This window comes from Hirundo rustica, chromosome 16 (assembly GCF_015227805.2).
Source record: "Hirundo rustica isolate bHirRus1 chromosome 16, bHirRus1.pri.v3, whole genome shotgun sequence".
Lineage (NCBI taxonomy): Eukaryota > Metazoa > Chordata > Aves > Passeriformes > Hirundinidae > Hirundo > Hirundo rustica.
This window is the reverse complement of record NC_053465.1, coordinates 3,407,766-3,424,671: the sequence shown is the minus strand read 5'-3', so window position 1 is coordinate 3,424,671 and position 16,906 is coordinate 3,407,766. Positions and strand designations below refer to the sequence as shown.

General features: G+C 43.9%; 1 protein-coding gene across 1 annotated transcript in view; it reads right to left on the bottom strand.

Annotated features, from left to right (window-relative positions):
• Positions 1 to 16,906, bottom strand: part of GNAS (GNAS complex locus) — a 131,093-nt gene that overhangs the window by 113,457 nt on the left and 730 nt on the right. The gene's annotated exons all lie outside the window — the stretch shown is intronic.

Genomic DNA, 16,906 nt, shown 5'->3' with positions numbered 1-16,906 from the left:
TGTGTACCACTGCCTGTCCAAAATTTTACATATCACCAAACCAGACATCCAGCAAGCTGGTCAGAATTCTTGGAGCTGTGCTCCTTGTATGCATTATAATTTTTTTTATTATAATATACAGATTTTTACCAATTTCCATTCACTTTTAGATGCCTGCTACAGGCAGGGGCTCAGACTAACCACCTCCCATGATGTGACATTAGCAATCAAGTGCCATTTGCAGGCTGCTTTCAGAAAGGCTAGAAGCAAAAATCACTGAAAACCATGATCCTGAAAGTCATTAATAGAATACAGCAGTGGTTCTGCAAATGCTTTTCTGGGAGCAGATGCTTTAAGCCAGGAAACAGAAACTTTGCTGCCACATTGCTATCAGTGTTATAACTGTGTTTGCAGGAAATCCCGATTATCCTCCATTTTAGCCATCACCAAGCTGTTGCAGAATGACAGCCAAACATGCATGCAGAGGAAGATGGAAACATCCCTGGACAAATCTGTCTTGCCATGGCTGCTCTGCAAAATACTCTTCTGAGCAAGAGAGAGAGTTCAGCCCAGGGGCTAGGGGTACTTCCCGACCAGGGAGAGAGTGCAAATCTCTCCAAAAGACCTGAATTAGCTATGGAAGCACTATGGGTTTCAAAAAGCCAGAAAGCCTGGGTTTCAAAAGCAGAAGCAAGATGGAGACAAAAAAGTAAAACTTCACCAAAGCTATGAATAAATGCCTGCACAATAATGTTATAGAAATTGATATTATTATTAAAGCAAAGTATAGCTCAGCAAACTTCCCCCCAAAATAATAACCCATTGCAGATGGCCAAACTGTAGCCAGAGGACAGTGGCAGCTGTAGCCCAAGCTGGGCAGGCACAGCCCCAGCTCCCGTGGGCAGGCTGACCCCAGTCTCACACCCACAACACTGCTTGGGAGAGGCTTCTCCCATGCACTCAGAGTGCTCAGCCCTTCACTCTGCTCCTTCACTTCCCTGGCTCCTTCCCATTGTCACCCTCTTCCTTTTTTAACCTGAAACCCACCCTCAGTCCTTGCAGCTTTGGCCCCCTCTTCTGTCAGCAAAACCAAACTCCCTGGGCTTGTGTCCCTTGAAGCTTTGCCAAATAATGCCACTTCCTTTTTCTTCTCACATTCTGGTTTTGCATTTCTGGGGTTTTTTTTCCCCCTTTCTTTCTTCTCCTCCCTCCTTTTTGGAGGGTGATGGTGGAGGTGTAAAGGGAACAAAGGAACAACTTGCATTGTCCCTGCAATACCATAGTACAGGGTGTGATGAATCTAAAATACAGTATTTCACACACTGCCCCTGTGTTCCGGTCCAAAATACCTAAAGAGCCTGCTGGATGTCTCACCTGGAGAGGGGTATATGCCTTTAGTATATCTTCCAGCCTGCAGAAGGAGTACTGAGGGAGCTGTAATCAGGACTGAATCCAGTAACCAACTCACTGCTCCAGAGTGATAAAACTGCCAGCAAAAAAAAAAGCCATCCTTTTTCCCTTGTGCCAGTCAAAACCAGCCTGAGATCACCTAAGGAAGGAGCTGTGTGAAAACCCCCATGAGCAGCAGAGAGGAGCACTTGGGCCAAAGGCTTTAGAACTTCCTTGTTAAAGTGGCCAAAAAAAGCCCTGGACTACTGAATTTCTGGCCACTGACCTTTGTATTTGTTTATTTTAAAGATGTGTCACTATTTTTTTTGTAAGTCAAACAACTGAATGATTTCTAAATTCTCTTCCCTGTGACCTCTTCCTTTCTTCCTGTTTTATTCTAGAAATATTCATTGAAGACTAAAATATAAGGAGTGGGTATGGCCCAAATGTTGCAATTCCTCATTCCACAGATTGCTATCGCTATTGCAATTGCTATTCCCTCTGGACCCAGAGAAGCCCACACAAAAGGACACTACAGAACACACATTTGAATAGTATATGCTTAGGAATACAAAACAAAGTATCTTTTGAAGTATCTTTACAAAAATATTCCTTAATAATTAGGAGGAAAGGGCATTACTTTTACACAGGGAGATGCAAGTGATGGCTTCTGCTTTGAGCAATGTCGCAGATGCTCATTTCGTGGATACAGGTAATTATTAGGTGCGGTGATTGCATTACCCCCATGGAATCATTCCCTTAGGCTGAGTTTGCTTCTCCAGACACGGCAGCATCACTCGGCAATTCTGCTTTTAAACAAAGCTGACTTGACCTACTTTGATCAGACGTGCTGGGAGACAAGAGGTGGAGAGCTCAAGAGAAGGGAATTCTGGAGAAGGGAGGAAATCACACAGACAGCTTTGTCAGACAGCTGAGAGGGATGCTGCAATTCTAGGAGCCACTGGGGCTTCATTACTCACAAGTTGAGGAGTGAGTGCAACCAGGGCTCCCTCCAGCAGCTGCCTCAAGGAGAGCTGCAATTCTGCTGGCAAAGACACAGTCCAGTGAGTCCAGGGCCTACAGGCTCCTTGCACACCCATAATAATGTATGTTTAGAATGTGTAGCACCTCCAGCAGACCACAGTTCTTTTCCACTGCCATTTTGTCCATACAGTTTATACCATCTACCAATAGTGTGCTGGTTACATCCACAGCCTACCAGACACAGTTCCCTCAGTACCGAAGGAGAGTGGATACTATCCCTAAATCCTAAATTCCCTGTTAAGGTAATGAATCACACCAGAGAAGGTTCTGCTTCTCTGGCTCTGCAGCCTAAACTAAGAAAAGGCCGTGGAAGCTGCAGAGCTGTTGATAAAGCTGTGCACTGGGCTCTGCTGGCACGGAGCATCCCAAACTCCAGATCAGCATCCTGCAGCACCTGGCCCATGGCTGACCTGTCTGAAGAAAGCTCCTCTGCTCAGATCTCTTTCCACCATCACTTCCAACACAACTGGTCCTGAAAGCACCTTTCTTACCACAGAGCAATTAAAGGGGAAACTCCCAAACCAGCACCCTTCCCTTCACTCTGGTATTAATTTAAATAGTCTCACAGATTTTGTGTGAGCACTCAAAATTCCACCAAAATAATTTACATGCTCTTGCTGTGATAAATGTGCTGAAGAATCAAGCCCCAGCACATGACAGAGTCCCATGGGACCGACACCATCGGGCCTAGGAAGTGTCACAGCACTTGAGGGCGCTGCTGCAGTAAATTTAACTCACCTTAAAACACTTGACTTGGTTTTATTATGAACTCAAGTCTTCTGTTAAAATGTCAGTGCCTGGTGTTGACACTGACTTACATTATTGCTGATATAGAATGGCACTATTTTGGTAAACAGTGAGCAGAAGCTAGTCCTAACATTAAACATTCAAGGTTAGCACTGAGTAATGCCTTCAAATATTTGCACAAAATGATAAAGTGGAAGGACGACACAAAAACAGTTTCATCTGTAATTTTTATCATAATTTCCTTGCTTGAAGTTAAACGAGAAAGCGTGAGAATGCATATGTGTTCATGGAACTAACTCTGTGTTTATAGCTGGCAACCAGAGCAGCACATTCTACCCTTGAATTCTGACTTGCCGAAGCCCTCGACACAGATCAAGGGGCCTTGGGACAGCAGCAGCTTGATGGCCAAGCTGTCATAAGTTGAAAGGTTTTTCTTGCTTAGCTAAGTTTATGCTAAGTAAATGCTAAATTAACACTAAGTAGTGCTATGATAAGGGGCTTTATGTTGAATTAAATGTATTTCATCCTTTGCCAAAGATCATTGATTTTTGATCGTTTGATTTTGATATTTTTGCCAAGGAAACTGTGGTGTGATTTTCACCTTGCATCTATCTGGTGAGGATTTCTCCTTTGCACTAAGAGAGAGTAATAGAACCTCGAGCTAAAGCCAGGACTAATAAAGCCAGGATCCAAGGCTAAACAGGTGCCAAAACAATCACGGCAAGGCCTCAACATTGCTGCTCCTACACCTTTCCTATGGGACCAGTTACATCAGGACATCTCCATTTGGCAGGGCTGGAAATCTTTCAATATCATCTCTTTTCCTGCCGACCCAGCAATAGCTGGAATCTTCTGTTAACAGCCAGCAGAGTAATTTGCTGAGCTTCAGATTTAGCTTTTTACCACAATATGTGAAAACCTCACACATCTGCAAAGTTCAAACCTTCTAGGAACAATTCCAGTAAGATGCTTCATGTTTCCTGCTCCATGCAAAAACAGAAAAAAAAAAAAAATCTCATCTATAATTGACCTTGACAGATATTGAGAGCATTTGGCACCTATTAAAACTCCTTTAAGATGAAACACACTAAGCTATAATAAGAAACATAAATTTCAACTTTACACCACATTTCGTTCACTTGAAACACTACTATGGTAGGTTCAGTCACTTATTTTCCATTGAAAAGTTCCCTTAAAATATGTACAGAACTCATTTTTTAAATATTTAATGAGCAAATAGGACCCTTCTATTTCATCCTACACTTCTGCTTTTGCAGGCAGACTATTAAAATTAACTTGGAGATCTGCATAGCCTTGTCATTGTTCATTTGTCTGGTCCACATATATGCACAGGGAGCAGTTGGAGAAATGCAAAAATCTGAATTACTGAATACAGAAATACTGAATTGACTTTTCTGCTGAGAATTATCCCTACTTACAGCTTGGAAGACCATTAGAACCTCTATCTGACCACATCTAGGAAGCAGAGACAAAGCCAGGAACTATCAACTGTGAGCAGCTCTGTCTTGGTTGACACAAGGGCTGCTGACATCAGAGCCACAACCCACTGAAGTGTCAACAAACAAGTCCTCAATCAAAGGACAGGAGGAGAAAAAATATTGGCGGTTTTAGAGGTCCAGGGACACTACTCCCACTTGAGAAATAAAAAAGGTCCAGCGTGGAAACAGGGCCAAGCCAGCCAAAGCAAAGTGTTTGACTGTCCCTTGAGTTAATCCAAGGAAAAACTCTTTTCCCCCAACCCTGTCCTCACCACTGTGATCAGCTCCTGAGCGTGAGGGTCCCTCCCAGAACTTACTGTGCTGAGATACATTGTTTTTCAAAAGCATCTGGGTCAGATGTGACATAATCCCTTTCTGGAGGAAATTTTGGGAAGCGCTGGAAAATTGCTGCTTCTCAAGTCACAGAAGGGAGACTTTCTCTATGCATAGCAGGATGCAGGTGGAGGATAAAATTTTAAAAAATAAAATTGGGATCCCTTCTAATAATACAGCACGGACAAATTCCTAATGGCCAAGGCACGCACTCTTCTTGTGACATCTTCACAGAAGAGCTCAACTGAATCAAACTGCCCCCACAGACCTAACAAATTCATGCCTTCCCAGCCCTGTTCCCATGGGGAGCTGGCAGGGATCTCTCCCACCCTGCAGGCGCATTTTTAGCTCTTTGGCTGTACAAAAACCCCACTTTCTCTCCTCAAGCACAAAAGCTCCCACAGCATCTCGCAGGGCTCCGGTGTGAAAGGATGAGGCACTTGGGCGCTCCAGCACAGGCCCTGCTCGATCCCGGGCGCACAAACACCAAGGGCTGCTCTTGCTCACACCCCAGGCCTTGCCCAGTGCCTTCTGCTGTCCCTTTTGCACCTTCTCCAGTGCCAGGCTGCTGACGGAACGCGGTGTGGGAGCCACGGCCGGGGCGGTGGCTGTCCCCCCTCAGCAGCACAGCGGGCGGAACGCGCCGGGGCAAGGCCTCAAGGTGGTTCGGGGCCTTTCACTCGACGAAACTGTAAGAAAATTGGCACAGTCCTTGTGGTTTTGGCATAAAAATAAAAATCCTGCGTAGCAAAAGGAATGATTGAGTGTGCTGGTGGCTCAGGACAGAACCAGGAGGGGCAATGAGCTACAGAAAGAATATGGGACTGAACTACAAACTCACCATCTCAAAAGCAATTACAGATCCTGTAATCTTAAAAGACTTAGAAACAGCGCAGTTTAGAATTAATAGTTTGCTATTGGCCATGCTAATGATATTAGCTGAGTAACCAACAAAAATACTGGAATTTCTCTGGATTAAATTCAACTATTTAGAAATTGATATTCTGAAAAGAATCTGTGATCCTAAGGCCTGCGTTTTCCATGTTTGTCTGTGACAAAGAGCTCAAGCAAATGCTCCTGAGAGTCATCCATGTCCCGCTAGAGCAGCCACCACCAAGGATTTCACAAGTCCACATCATATTCTGCTTGTGTAAGAGTCCTCTACACCCCTCCATGGAAGTTTCAAGTGATCAAAAGCAAGTTCTTCACATTAAAACTGCAATCTCAAATTATCATTTTAAAATAACAGAAAATTAACCAGGCTGAGGTGAAGCTATGCAAGCATCTCTGGAGGCAGAGAACTGGGCTTTTTGCTCTTGATGCAAAGAAATATTCCAGTTGTTTCAAAATACATTTGCCATAGTTTAACCCCTACATCAGTAAGGTAGCCTGCATGAAAATGCTTTCTTTGAGAATAATATACCAGATAATGTTCAGATTTTCCATCTAATTCTAAAGACACAACTGCAACATGCAAGCACAATACACTAACAAACTCGTTTTGACCATACAAATGCGTTTTAAAAAACATTATTTCTGGAAGCCCAGCAAAAACTGGGCTTGAAATCTCTCAGTGGAATTACATTTTCGTTCAAGCAACACCACAGTTTGGAAGCCACGGAAAATATCTATTAAGGCAGTTGTTAATTTAGAGAAAAAATGACCCCATCTGGAACAGCGTCTGCAGCGCTGTTCATTGCACCACAAGAAAAATATTATTGTATCGCAGCGTGTGAAGCCTTGTAACAAAGATGACGCCAGGTCAAAAGAATCTAACTTAGAAAGAGAAGTTGAGGCTAAGGTCTTGCTTTTATTGTAAAAGATTAAGTCCAAAAGGAAGTTCAACATGAAGGAAGGGGTGAAAAAAGATGAGCTGAACTGACAGCTAACAATTTTTTTCCCCACCTTAATAAAGCTCCAAGAAGACCTTAGAGCTTCCAGCTCCAAGAAGAGGTCTTCCAATAATGTAAATTAAGAAAAGTAACTTAGGAAGCATTTTTTTGAATGTAAAGAAATTTAAGCATAGCAAGAGCGTTATTGAGCAGATTGCTCAAGTAACACAAATAAATTATGAGATCCCAAAGAGAAACTATGGGAATTACATCCCTGAGTTGGAAACTTCGGTGCCTTAAACAACGGTGAGGGTAAATCAGGTATTTATTGACAACAGCTCAAAGTCAGGGTGAGTAAGGGGGTACCAAAACCACCAAAATGTGTAACACAGCAGTTTTTACATCAGGTGCTCGCCCATGCAGCAGCACAGAGTCCGAGCAATCCCCTCAACTGCAGCATCATTTGCCATAGAGATCTATCAAAAACTCATCTTCTCAAGAAACCCCAAATGAACACTGCCCATGCAATAGCAGTGGGGTAGTGCTACGGTGCCACGGAGATGTTCTGGGTTGCTCAAGGAGATGTCTGCAGCTTCCCCACCACTCCCTGCCCTTGGCTAACTCCATCTGCCGGCACTGTGGTGAGAGCCATTTCCCTAATTCTCCATCCCAATTTCACAGTAGATTACTCCAGCAGTACTCCTAAGAAAGAGGTGATCTGTACTGGGTGAGATAGGTGGGAAATGAAGATAGTAAGCATTCTAATATCATGCCAGGCCTGTTGTTGACTAATCCAGATTTTGGACAAACAAAATAGCAAGCAGTTATATGGGACTATAAACATCTGTTTTCAAGAGGTGTCCAGATCATTAGCAGCTAATTCTATCTCTCTGCTACATTCCCTGCCATATGCTGGGGGATAATCTCAGCAAGCAACAGGGATTTTCATCTCAAATCCTAACAAATCTGCTCTACAAGGCTTCATAGTTTTTCTTATGTCACTTATGAGATAATACCTCTAAGCTGCTCCTCTCTGCTCTTTCTAGGCCTTGTGTATACTCCATCACAGCACCCAACCCCTCCAGCAACCTGCCCAGTAAAAACTGACAATTTCTCCATGCCATCCTGGGAAAAAATCCCCTCCCTTGTCAAGAGTGAATATAAAATTTATCTCTTGGATAAACTCACATCAGGCTGTCACCCTCACCCTACACGTCCCATCATCCAGACAAACGATGGCAGCGGATTTGAAATAATCTTGAATGAACCGTGGCAGACCAAGCTCAGGGTGGTGAGGATTTGGTGGTCCTGCCTCCTGCCAGCCCCCAAAGTGATGAGAAATTCCTGCAACCCCAGTGTTTCCACCAAAGCCACGAGCGGTGCTGCTGCTGGCCAGGAGGGACGTGCGGACGGGATATTTTTATCTCCTCCTCATTCCCATCCCTGTCAATCCAAAACAAACTTGAACTAGTGGGAAAGATGGTTCATGATGAGAAAAGGATTCCCTGGCTCGCTTTGTGTGTCGCCACTGGATGCATGGATCCGTGCCACTGCGGTGGCACAGCTGCATCAGCCCTGGCTCCCCAGCTCTCAGTAACCTTCCCAGACAAAAATAGCAAACCTACTGCTTGATTTTTAGCAGCTGAAAAGCAGCATTAAACCACATAAGTATTATGTAAAATGATCTTTTTCTAAGTATATGTTTATTGTGCACAGAAGAAGTGGATTTAATTACAAACAACTGGAAGTTTTTAACAGGCTGGATTGCCCCCTACTCCCTTTCTGAAAACTAAGGTTTGGCAGCAGCTTTTGGGTTTCATTGCAAGTCTTCTAAGTATTTCCTTGGAAAGGCTTTACACTTGGTCCCAGGCAAGAAGTCAAAATCAACATTTAAAAAGCATGCCCTGCATAATTTCCAGGATTCAGCAGCATTAAGGTATACTTATGGAGGCCAGGAGGAGAACTGCTTTTTGTGCTTTTTGACTTCGTGCATAAAGCTGGTCTTCAGACAAGGAAGTTTATATTCCAAATAATATTTTTAACTACATGCGGTCAAGTACATAACTTATCAGGCCTTTCCTCAGCCCCCTCCCAAAATAATCCTGAACACTATATACCTTTGCAGTATTTAGAATTTGCTTAGTCCTCTACTAGAAGCAACAGAATCTCAAACCTCCTAATGCAGAATGATTCAACGGCAAACATAGTTTCAAATAACATTTTCTTAAATTCCTTTGTACCATAAAACTCCCATTTGGGCTTGACAGTGATCTTCAGGCTACCTTGGCTGATTCTGCACTGAAGTGGGTTACATCCCAGTTTCAAGGTATTTCCCTGTGCCTTGCCCAAGGGATGGAGTGTCCAGGTGGGATGGCAGCACACAGGTGACTCTGAGGGGACAGTGGACACTGCCCTTGCTCACATGAATAATTCCATACATATTTAAGAACTAGCCACTCAGATTTCATGTTTATTTCTGTTTGGGGGAAACAGATGAGTATCTGAAGTGCTGTTAAAAACAAATACATATTCTGCTGAAATATGAGCAAGTGAAGTCCTGCATCCCTCACCACTAAAGCCACAAAATGCTGCAGATGAGGCTGAACTTCACAGAAGCTGGGAGAAATGAGAGCACAGGTAGTGTTAAGGGATCAGGGGAGAAAATATCTTCCAGCTTTTACAGTCTAAAAGGAACTTGTTCCATGCTTTTCATCAGCAGGAAAAAATCGGTTACATCAAATGGTGAATTTCCTGTGTGGAGGTAAGGCAGGGAAAGCATCAAGACAGTATTTCACAGTATTTTTCTCCCAAGCAGACAGTTTTAACTGGTATTTATAAAAAACCCAAACCATTTGAATGCAGATTTTCAGCTCACAATACCATCCCCTTCTGCTCAGTATCTACATTTCCTCCCTGTGCTAAGTCCCAGTTGCACAAATCCCTCTGTGCTCCAGAAAACCTCCCAGCCAACCAGTGATCCTGAGATTTCAGCATGAAAAACAACCAGGAAAAATGCAAACCCAAACAAATACAGCCCACAAACTAAAAATTGTGTTCAGTGGGGAGGTGGGGTGGGAAAGAGGAAGAGGTGGTGTGAGTGCAATGAGGATGACACAGAGAAACAGAAGGTCAGACCCTAAAAAGTGCCTTTTTTTCCCTCATCCCTGCAGCAGCATCCCCCCATCAGAGCTGCCAAGCAGGCACAGCCCAAGTCCTACGTGCCCCAGGGACCAGAGCACCCGTGGTCTGTGAGACAAGCTGCTGCTTTCCACTCCAGGCTCTGCTCTCCAGGGCACGTGGACTCAGATGTGTTTGTCACCTCCACCAAGAAGCCAGCACAGCTCATCATCTCCAACAAAGTGCCTGACAGGACTGCCCAGCTGTTGGGGTCTCACTCGAACTGCTGTAAGCAAAATTTAACTGTCAGAAAAGACTAAAGCCTCGAAAATCCCTTCCACCACCCTTTGGGCCCTGCAGGGGCTGGCACACAACACACATTCACCAGGAGCAAGCCCACAATCCGAATTGTTCCAGGGTATCAGTGAAATCTAAAATCTCTGCAATGTGACAGGAACAATTGGCAGTTGAGGCTCAGGTTTCTGGCTGCCCAGGGGAGCAGCACACACCTCACAAGCTGCTCTGCAAGGCAGCTTCAGCAGTCAGAAAATGGCACAAGGGCAAGATGTGACTGATTTCAAAATCAGAAGAATGCTCTCAAAATGCAAGCATTACATTATAAAAGCAACTTATTTGGGTTTAAGTCTCCTGTGACATAATGCAGAGGAAGCACATCTGTGACTGCACTTGTTCCCTCTTCCAAAACACTGAGACAGAAGTGGCTAAACAGAGCAAGACTCTAGATTATAAAAGTGCATCTTATTTCATGCTAGGAACCAACCCATCCTCCTCAGCACCCCCTTCCTTCACTTGGCAAAATAAAAATACCAACTTTCTGACATCTGTGTGACACCTGCTGTCTTCCCCACAATGCAGAGAGTACCCATCAACTTTTCTGCCCTCTTAGTGACATACAGATCTTTTAAAATGCTGCCCAGACACAGACACTGTGGGTTTTCTTTGTAGAGGGAACACATTAGAGGAAGTAAAGAAAACTTTGGCTGAGCTATTTATAAAGCTTGCATGGCTTGGTTCTCAATTGCTTCACTGAGCAGGGGAACAATAAGAATAAGTCATGGAGTTCAACTTCTCTTCTCAAGACACATTCTTCAGGTCTGAGTATCTAAACCATCATGGATTTATATGCCTGGTAACTGGGCTTTCTCATGAAAAGCATCTGAGTTGTCCTCACACCAGGGAATTGCCCAGTTCTTTTCCTGACATTTTTAAATTGTGGCAATTAGAACGAAATTCAATGAAATCATGCATATTTGTGAATAAGGACACTCCCAAATTTAAGGGAGCCAGGGAAGAACTGCGTGTAATTAACTGCACCCCTCCAGGCTTTTCCTCTAGGGAAGCCCTTGCACAGGAGACAGTTCAATTTAAGATGTCCCAGTGGAGAATGGTGGCAGCAGTGGCACAGAAGCAAGCAGGACATTTTGCCTGCTCTGGAAGCAGATGGTGCTGACCAAGCAACAGGATCACAAGCTCAAAAAAGTCAGTCAGAAAGAGAGCACTGTTGGGGTGGAGTTTGAGCTTTAAAAATAAAAAAAAAAAATCCCAGATAACTGAAATTAGATCCATGGCTACAGATGAATGCAGCCTCTCTAGAGTGATGGATGATGATCTTTATGCCACCAGGCATTTAATGAGTGTAAAAACCAGATTACCACTACACAGAGATGGCATCTCTGCTGGGGAAAGGGAGAAACTATGTACATTTATCCTGCTGTGTGACTGCACAGGCATGGTTAGTCTGGGGGATCAGGGGATCCTTCAGACTCCTCACCCCCTTCCCACAAAAATTCTTGCTTCCACGTGCATGGAGCATCCCTTCAGTATTAGTTACAACTTTGAAAGTAATTAGTTTGCAGTTCATTTCCCTGGAGAGAACATCCACCTTGCCTCACACAGCATTGCCATCCATTAGCAGCCCTCCATTCTCACACACTCAGAGCAGTGCAGCTCCAGCTTTTCACACACCTTCCCCTGCCAGACCCTGTTTGAAGCAGCTCAGACTTTGCCAAACTTCAAATACGCTGGCTGAAGCTCTCCCCATCATGTATGTGTCTGCCTGAGACTAATGATCTTTTTGTTTATGTGGAGGAAAGTCACTATCAGGAGCTCTCAAGGAAAAAACAAACAAACAAAACCAAAACCAACCAAAACAAAACAGAGCAGGAAATGAGAAGTAGCTTGCCTCTTTCCTTCTTATGAAATTTACCATGAGAGCAGGAGAGAAATTACTTTACAAAGGGATCTAAAGCATAGAGGTTTCACTGCTGAGGACACTAAGTTGTTCTGAAATTCAGTAATCAATCACAAATCACATCACAGGTGCAGCCAGCATTGCTTGCACACTGGGTAAAGCTTTCTTAAAATTTGCAAAGCTTCCTAGTTATTTTTGGTTGGGGTGAACATATTCCAATCCAGAAGATCTCCATTTTCCAACTGAAAAGGCATTTTGGATACAGCAGTGGGAACTGAGTAGGACTCCTCTTGCAGGGGCTCCTCATGGCAAAGGAAGATCCATAATTATCATTTCACCTCCTTGCTGTCCACAGCAGGACTGTCATGTCTGCACTGGGCAGATGGAAACCACAGAGATTCCCATGTCCAAGTGTTCTTGTAGTATCTGGTAATTACTGGGAGCCCAATTGGAAAATATTGTAATTCCTTCACCACTAAAGACAATCCATTTGGAGAAGTGCACACTGCTGCCTCTCCAGCTGGTATCACAGTGTGCAGCGCTACAAGATACACACATCACTGGCATTCCCTGGGATTTTTTTTTTTTTTTTTGTCCTATTGCTGCTTTTCTTAAAGGGGAAATTTAATCCCAACATGTGTGTTTAGTGTGAAAAATCTTGGTCTTGAGAATTAGGAAGCACCAGGATAAAGATTCTCTCTACATTTTTGGTTTATTTTGTCCTGTACATCTTTTACATGATCTTCTGATAAGGATAACATGCTTTTCAGCAGGATGAGTGCCCTCTCTTGCAGCTCATAATACATGGGGCTCAAGAAACAAACTGGTTGCAAGTGAATGAAATTCGTGTCAACAAGATGGGATTTTGTCAAGTGCTTGAGCACATGCCTGTCCTTATAACTGGGTGTCTTCCTCTCCAATACTATCCCAAGAAAAGAAGTGCAAAGATAACCTCCCTGTGAGCTAGCAAGATAGGGAATCACCACAAGAGAAGGAACATTTTGTGGGATTAGCAATTACAGCTTCAGTCTGCCACAAAGCTGCCCCGACCAGCAGAGCAGCACACAGCTTGCATCAGGGATAACCAGCTGTGCTTCTCGCTCCTGGGCTGCACTTCAGAGCACCTTCAGCTCCCTTTGCAAAAGTGCTAAGTGTTCACAACAGCGAGGTCCATGATCTAAATACAGAACTTACTTACTAAAAAAAAAAAAAAAAAAAAAAGTTGGGTACTATGGATTAAAATTAGTGTTTGGCAAAGACAGGGCATATAAAATCCGTGGTGCCCTTGGACAATTTCAGCATTAGTCTTTGGTGGCATTTCCCCCTCCAGCGTCCACAGAAGGAGGAGGATACCACCTCATTTCACAGCAGTGCCATGCACTGACATTTGTGAAGCATTCAGTCCCTGCAGTGATCAGTGCTACAGCATGAAGAGTTCAACAGTTCTTTATTCAGCGCAGGGTATGGATGGAGTGTCGCAAATAGGGCACAGGGTGACACATTGTATGAGGAGGATAAGAATATTGAATAGCTGCTCATTCACTACACAACATCCATCTTGTGCCCTGAATGAAGTACCAGTCCTGTGGAAAAAAATACAATGTAAACCATACAAGACAGTCTTTAATTCTCTGGCAGGCAGGGGCTCACCATGCAGCACACACAGAGAGGATGACTGTGGTCAGTCTTCACGCTGATATTTCCCAGCTTTATGAAGTGTGTTTTTCTTCTGTACAATATATTTCCCCAAAAAACTTTCCATTTGCATGCCCTATATTCATATTTGCACCAGCATAAATATTTGTTAAAACCATTTTTACTTAAGCACTGATGTAGGGGAAGATTCAGAATGGTTGTTATTTTATAAGCTGTAGTTACCTATAAATATTTAGGGTGACAAGTGCATATATCTCTATTCGTATATTGATATCCACAGTTCCTTTCCAAGATGGGAATAAGCTACAAGTACTTTTTTACATAGGCAAGAGTTCAGCCGGAGAGAGTGAAAAAGCCAAGTACACAGAGATTGGCAAAGCACTGAGAGGGGACCAGCCCAAGTTCACTCTCTTATAGCAAACCAGATTCATACTTTCAAGTCTTTAAAAGAAAAATAAAAAGAAAGAGGAAAACCCACATTGCTGTCACCAGTAAGAAAGAACACGGGCAGTGGAATTGTTTTATGACAAAGTTTAAAATCTTTTCCCCCATAACGACAAACTTTCGCTTTTGGAGCCAGGATTGTTCTCCAACAAAAAAACAACCCCCATGCAATGAAAAATCACCTCCTATTCCCAGTAGTATCCCTGAACTCACACTATGCTGCCAACATAACAGCGATTGTAATCTTGAAGTTGTGACTTCAAGACTTTGTACAATTCACTAAACAAAATCCAGTGAGATTACACCTGGTTGAGCATTTCACAAAAACAAAGCAAAAAACCTCCCACTACTCTGCTGCAAGTACAAAGTCAGATTATTGCCTCCAAAACAAAGCAGATGCAAGATCTTTGCTCCACTGAAATCAGAAGAAGTTCCAGGGTTTGAGATTTTATCTTATACAACAGTGGTGATGAAAAAGGACTGAAAAATTATTAAAGAAACCTAAATCAATTAACAGCATAAAGCTGCCCATTGAGTAACTACATTGCACACCCCTGAGCACCCAGATAAAATTACAAACTTGTCCTTCCAAAAAAAAAGGAGCTACAACGTGGGAACAAAAGTCTCAGGTGTGCTGAAGAACATAACCTGAGTGATAGTCGGAGTAACAGACACGTAAGTTACACACACACTACAACACCCAACCACACAGCGCTTTGTGCACTGCCTGTGCCCGGTACAGCCCAGCCATAGGAAGGAACACTCCACATTCCCAGCACAGCCCTTGGAAGTGCATGAGCTACTGCAGCCATATGATACAAATAATTTAGCCTTGGGGACAGGACAGACCTGAAACATCAGAGCAGTTTTGATTTAAAATCTGTTACTCTCAAAGAAAGAGCTGGCACCCCTGGTGTCCTTCGCTGTCCATGTCAGCGATGCACTCCTATAGGAGCACGCCGGCCAAAAAACTGGCAACAAAAGTGAGAAACTCCAAGTGTCTACTGCAGCTTTTGCTATTGAGCTTCAGCCCAAGCAAGGAGACGTTCCTGGCTCTGCACTTTTCCCCCACCCTAACTCCATTCCTTAGAGAAAGACTCAGCCGCAGCTTTAAACCCCAGCTGGATGCTCCTGCCCCCTGCATTCAACATCACCCTCCTGCTCCATTTGTGTGTGCAATCCCTAAGCAATCTCAGCACAGACACACTCAGCTGTGGCAGCAATACCTGCTCATGTACATGAAGGACCACCAAATGTACCCCAAACTTCATATTCCAGTTCAGAAACAGAAAATTCTCAAAGGAACAGTGAGAGTGGGATGCAGGGGAGAAGCAGCAAGGGAAGGAAGCTAACTGGAAAACTGACAGTCCCTGTGCAAGGAGCAGGGAAATGGGTCTCTTAGGCATCCCAAGATTTACAAGAGGGCCAAAAAGTGACTTCCTGCTATTCAAGTCCAGGCTGAAATATAATAAACGACTGCCAGCATAACACTGACTCATATCCATCAGATTTATAAATCAGTATTTCGACAAAGAAAGCTCTGTTGGCTTCACCGTAGACAACGCTAAACCACTCAGATGTGTTGTTTAACTCACTCAGCGTTCAATGTCATGGCAGCAAAACCCAGCTCTTTATTAAAAACCAGGCAACTGAAATACTGCCTACAGAAGCCTGTATCAGATAGCCTTTATGACTTAACGGCTTGCAGATTAACATCAAAACTAGCCCTGCTGTTGGGTTTTTTCTGACTTATTTAATCTACAAAGAAAGAAAAAGTTCTCACGGCTCCTCCTTCATGCATTTGTTCACTACAGAACAAACTGGAAATAAATTAAAACCAAACAGCAAATGATAACACACCTACAGGTATAGTGTGCTCGAAAGGAATGCGTGTTGGGTAGAGGTGTGATTCCTTACCAACAGTCACAGCACATGAGCTTTACTCTTCCCACAGTGTTGCTCAACCCCCTTCCCATGAGAAGGAGGGACACCTTTATGAACTGACTTGCATCAGTAAAGCTGCAACCACATCAAAAGAAGCTCTGCTTCTGGAATAGAAACTTGTACCATCAAGATGCAGAAGACTAGGTCCAATATTGTTTTCTAAAGCTCCTTAAAATTCTGCTCCTCTATTACAGGCTGCAAGCACACACCAATAAGATGAAGGCCAAATTTTGCTGTTTATGCCCTGCGGAACCACGCACGCTCCAAGGGTGAGAGGCTTAAATTATGTGTGAACATTTGAAAATATTCTTTATTATTCCAAGATGCTCAGGGTAACCTGTATTCCACCTGCATTGCACTGGGGGGAGGAGAAGTAGAAACATTTCCAGCCTCCTTCCACTTACCTGAAGGCCAATACATGACTTTCTAAGCCTGTTTGGGTTGGGGTCGTGTACTACACAAGCTCAGGCATCACACAATTGAATAATTAAAATGCCTTTCCATAGGGCACCCCTCGAGAGGGCAGTGCCGGCGCTGTCGCCGCGCAGGAGCATCCCTGCCCGTGAGCCCTGCGCACTCCAGGGCAGGGACGAGCTGCCGTGCGGGGAACAAGGGCTGGTGCACGGGGCAGCGCCGGATGGAACCGCACTGCCCGAGAGGCTGCATCTCCCCGCTGTGCATTCGGGGAGGCGGAGCGGACAACGGCAAAT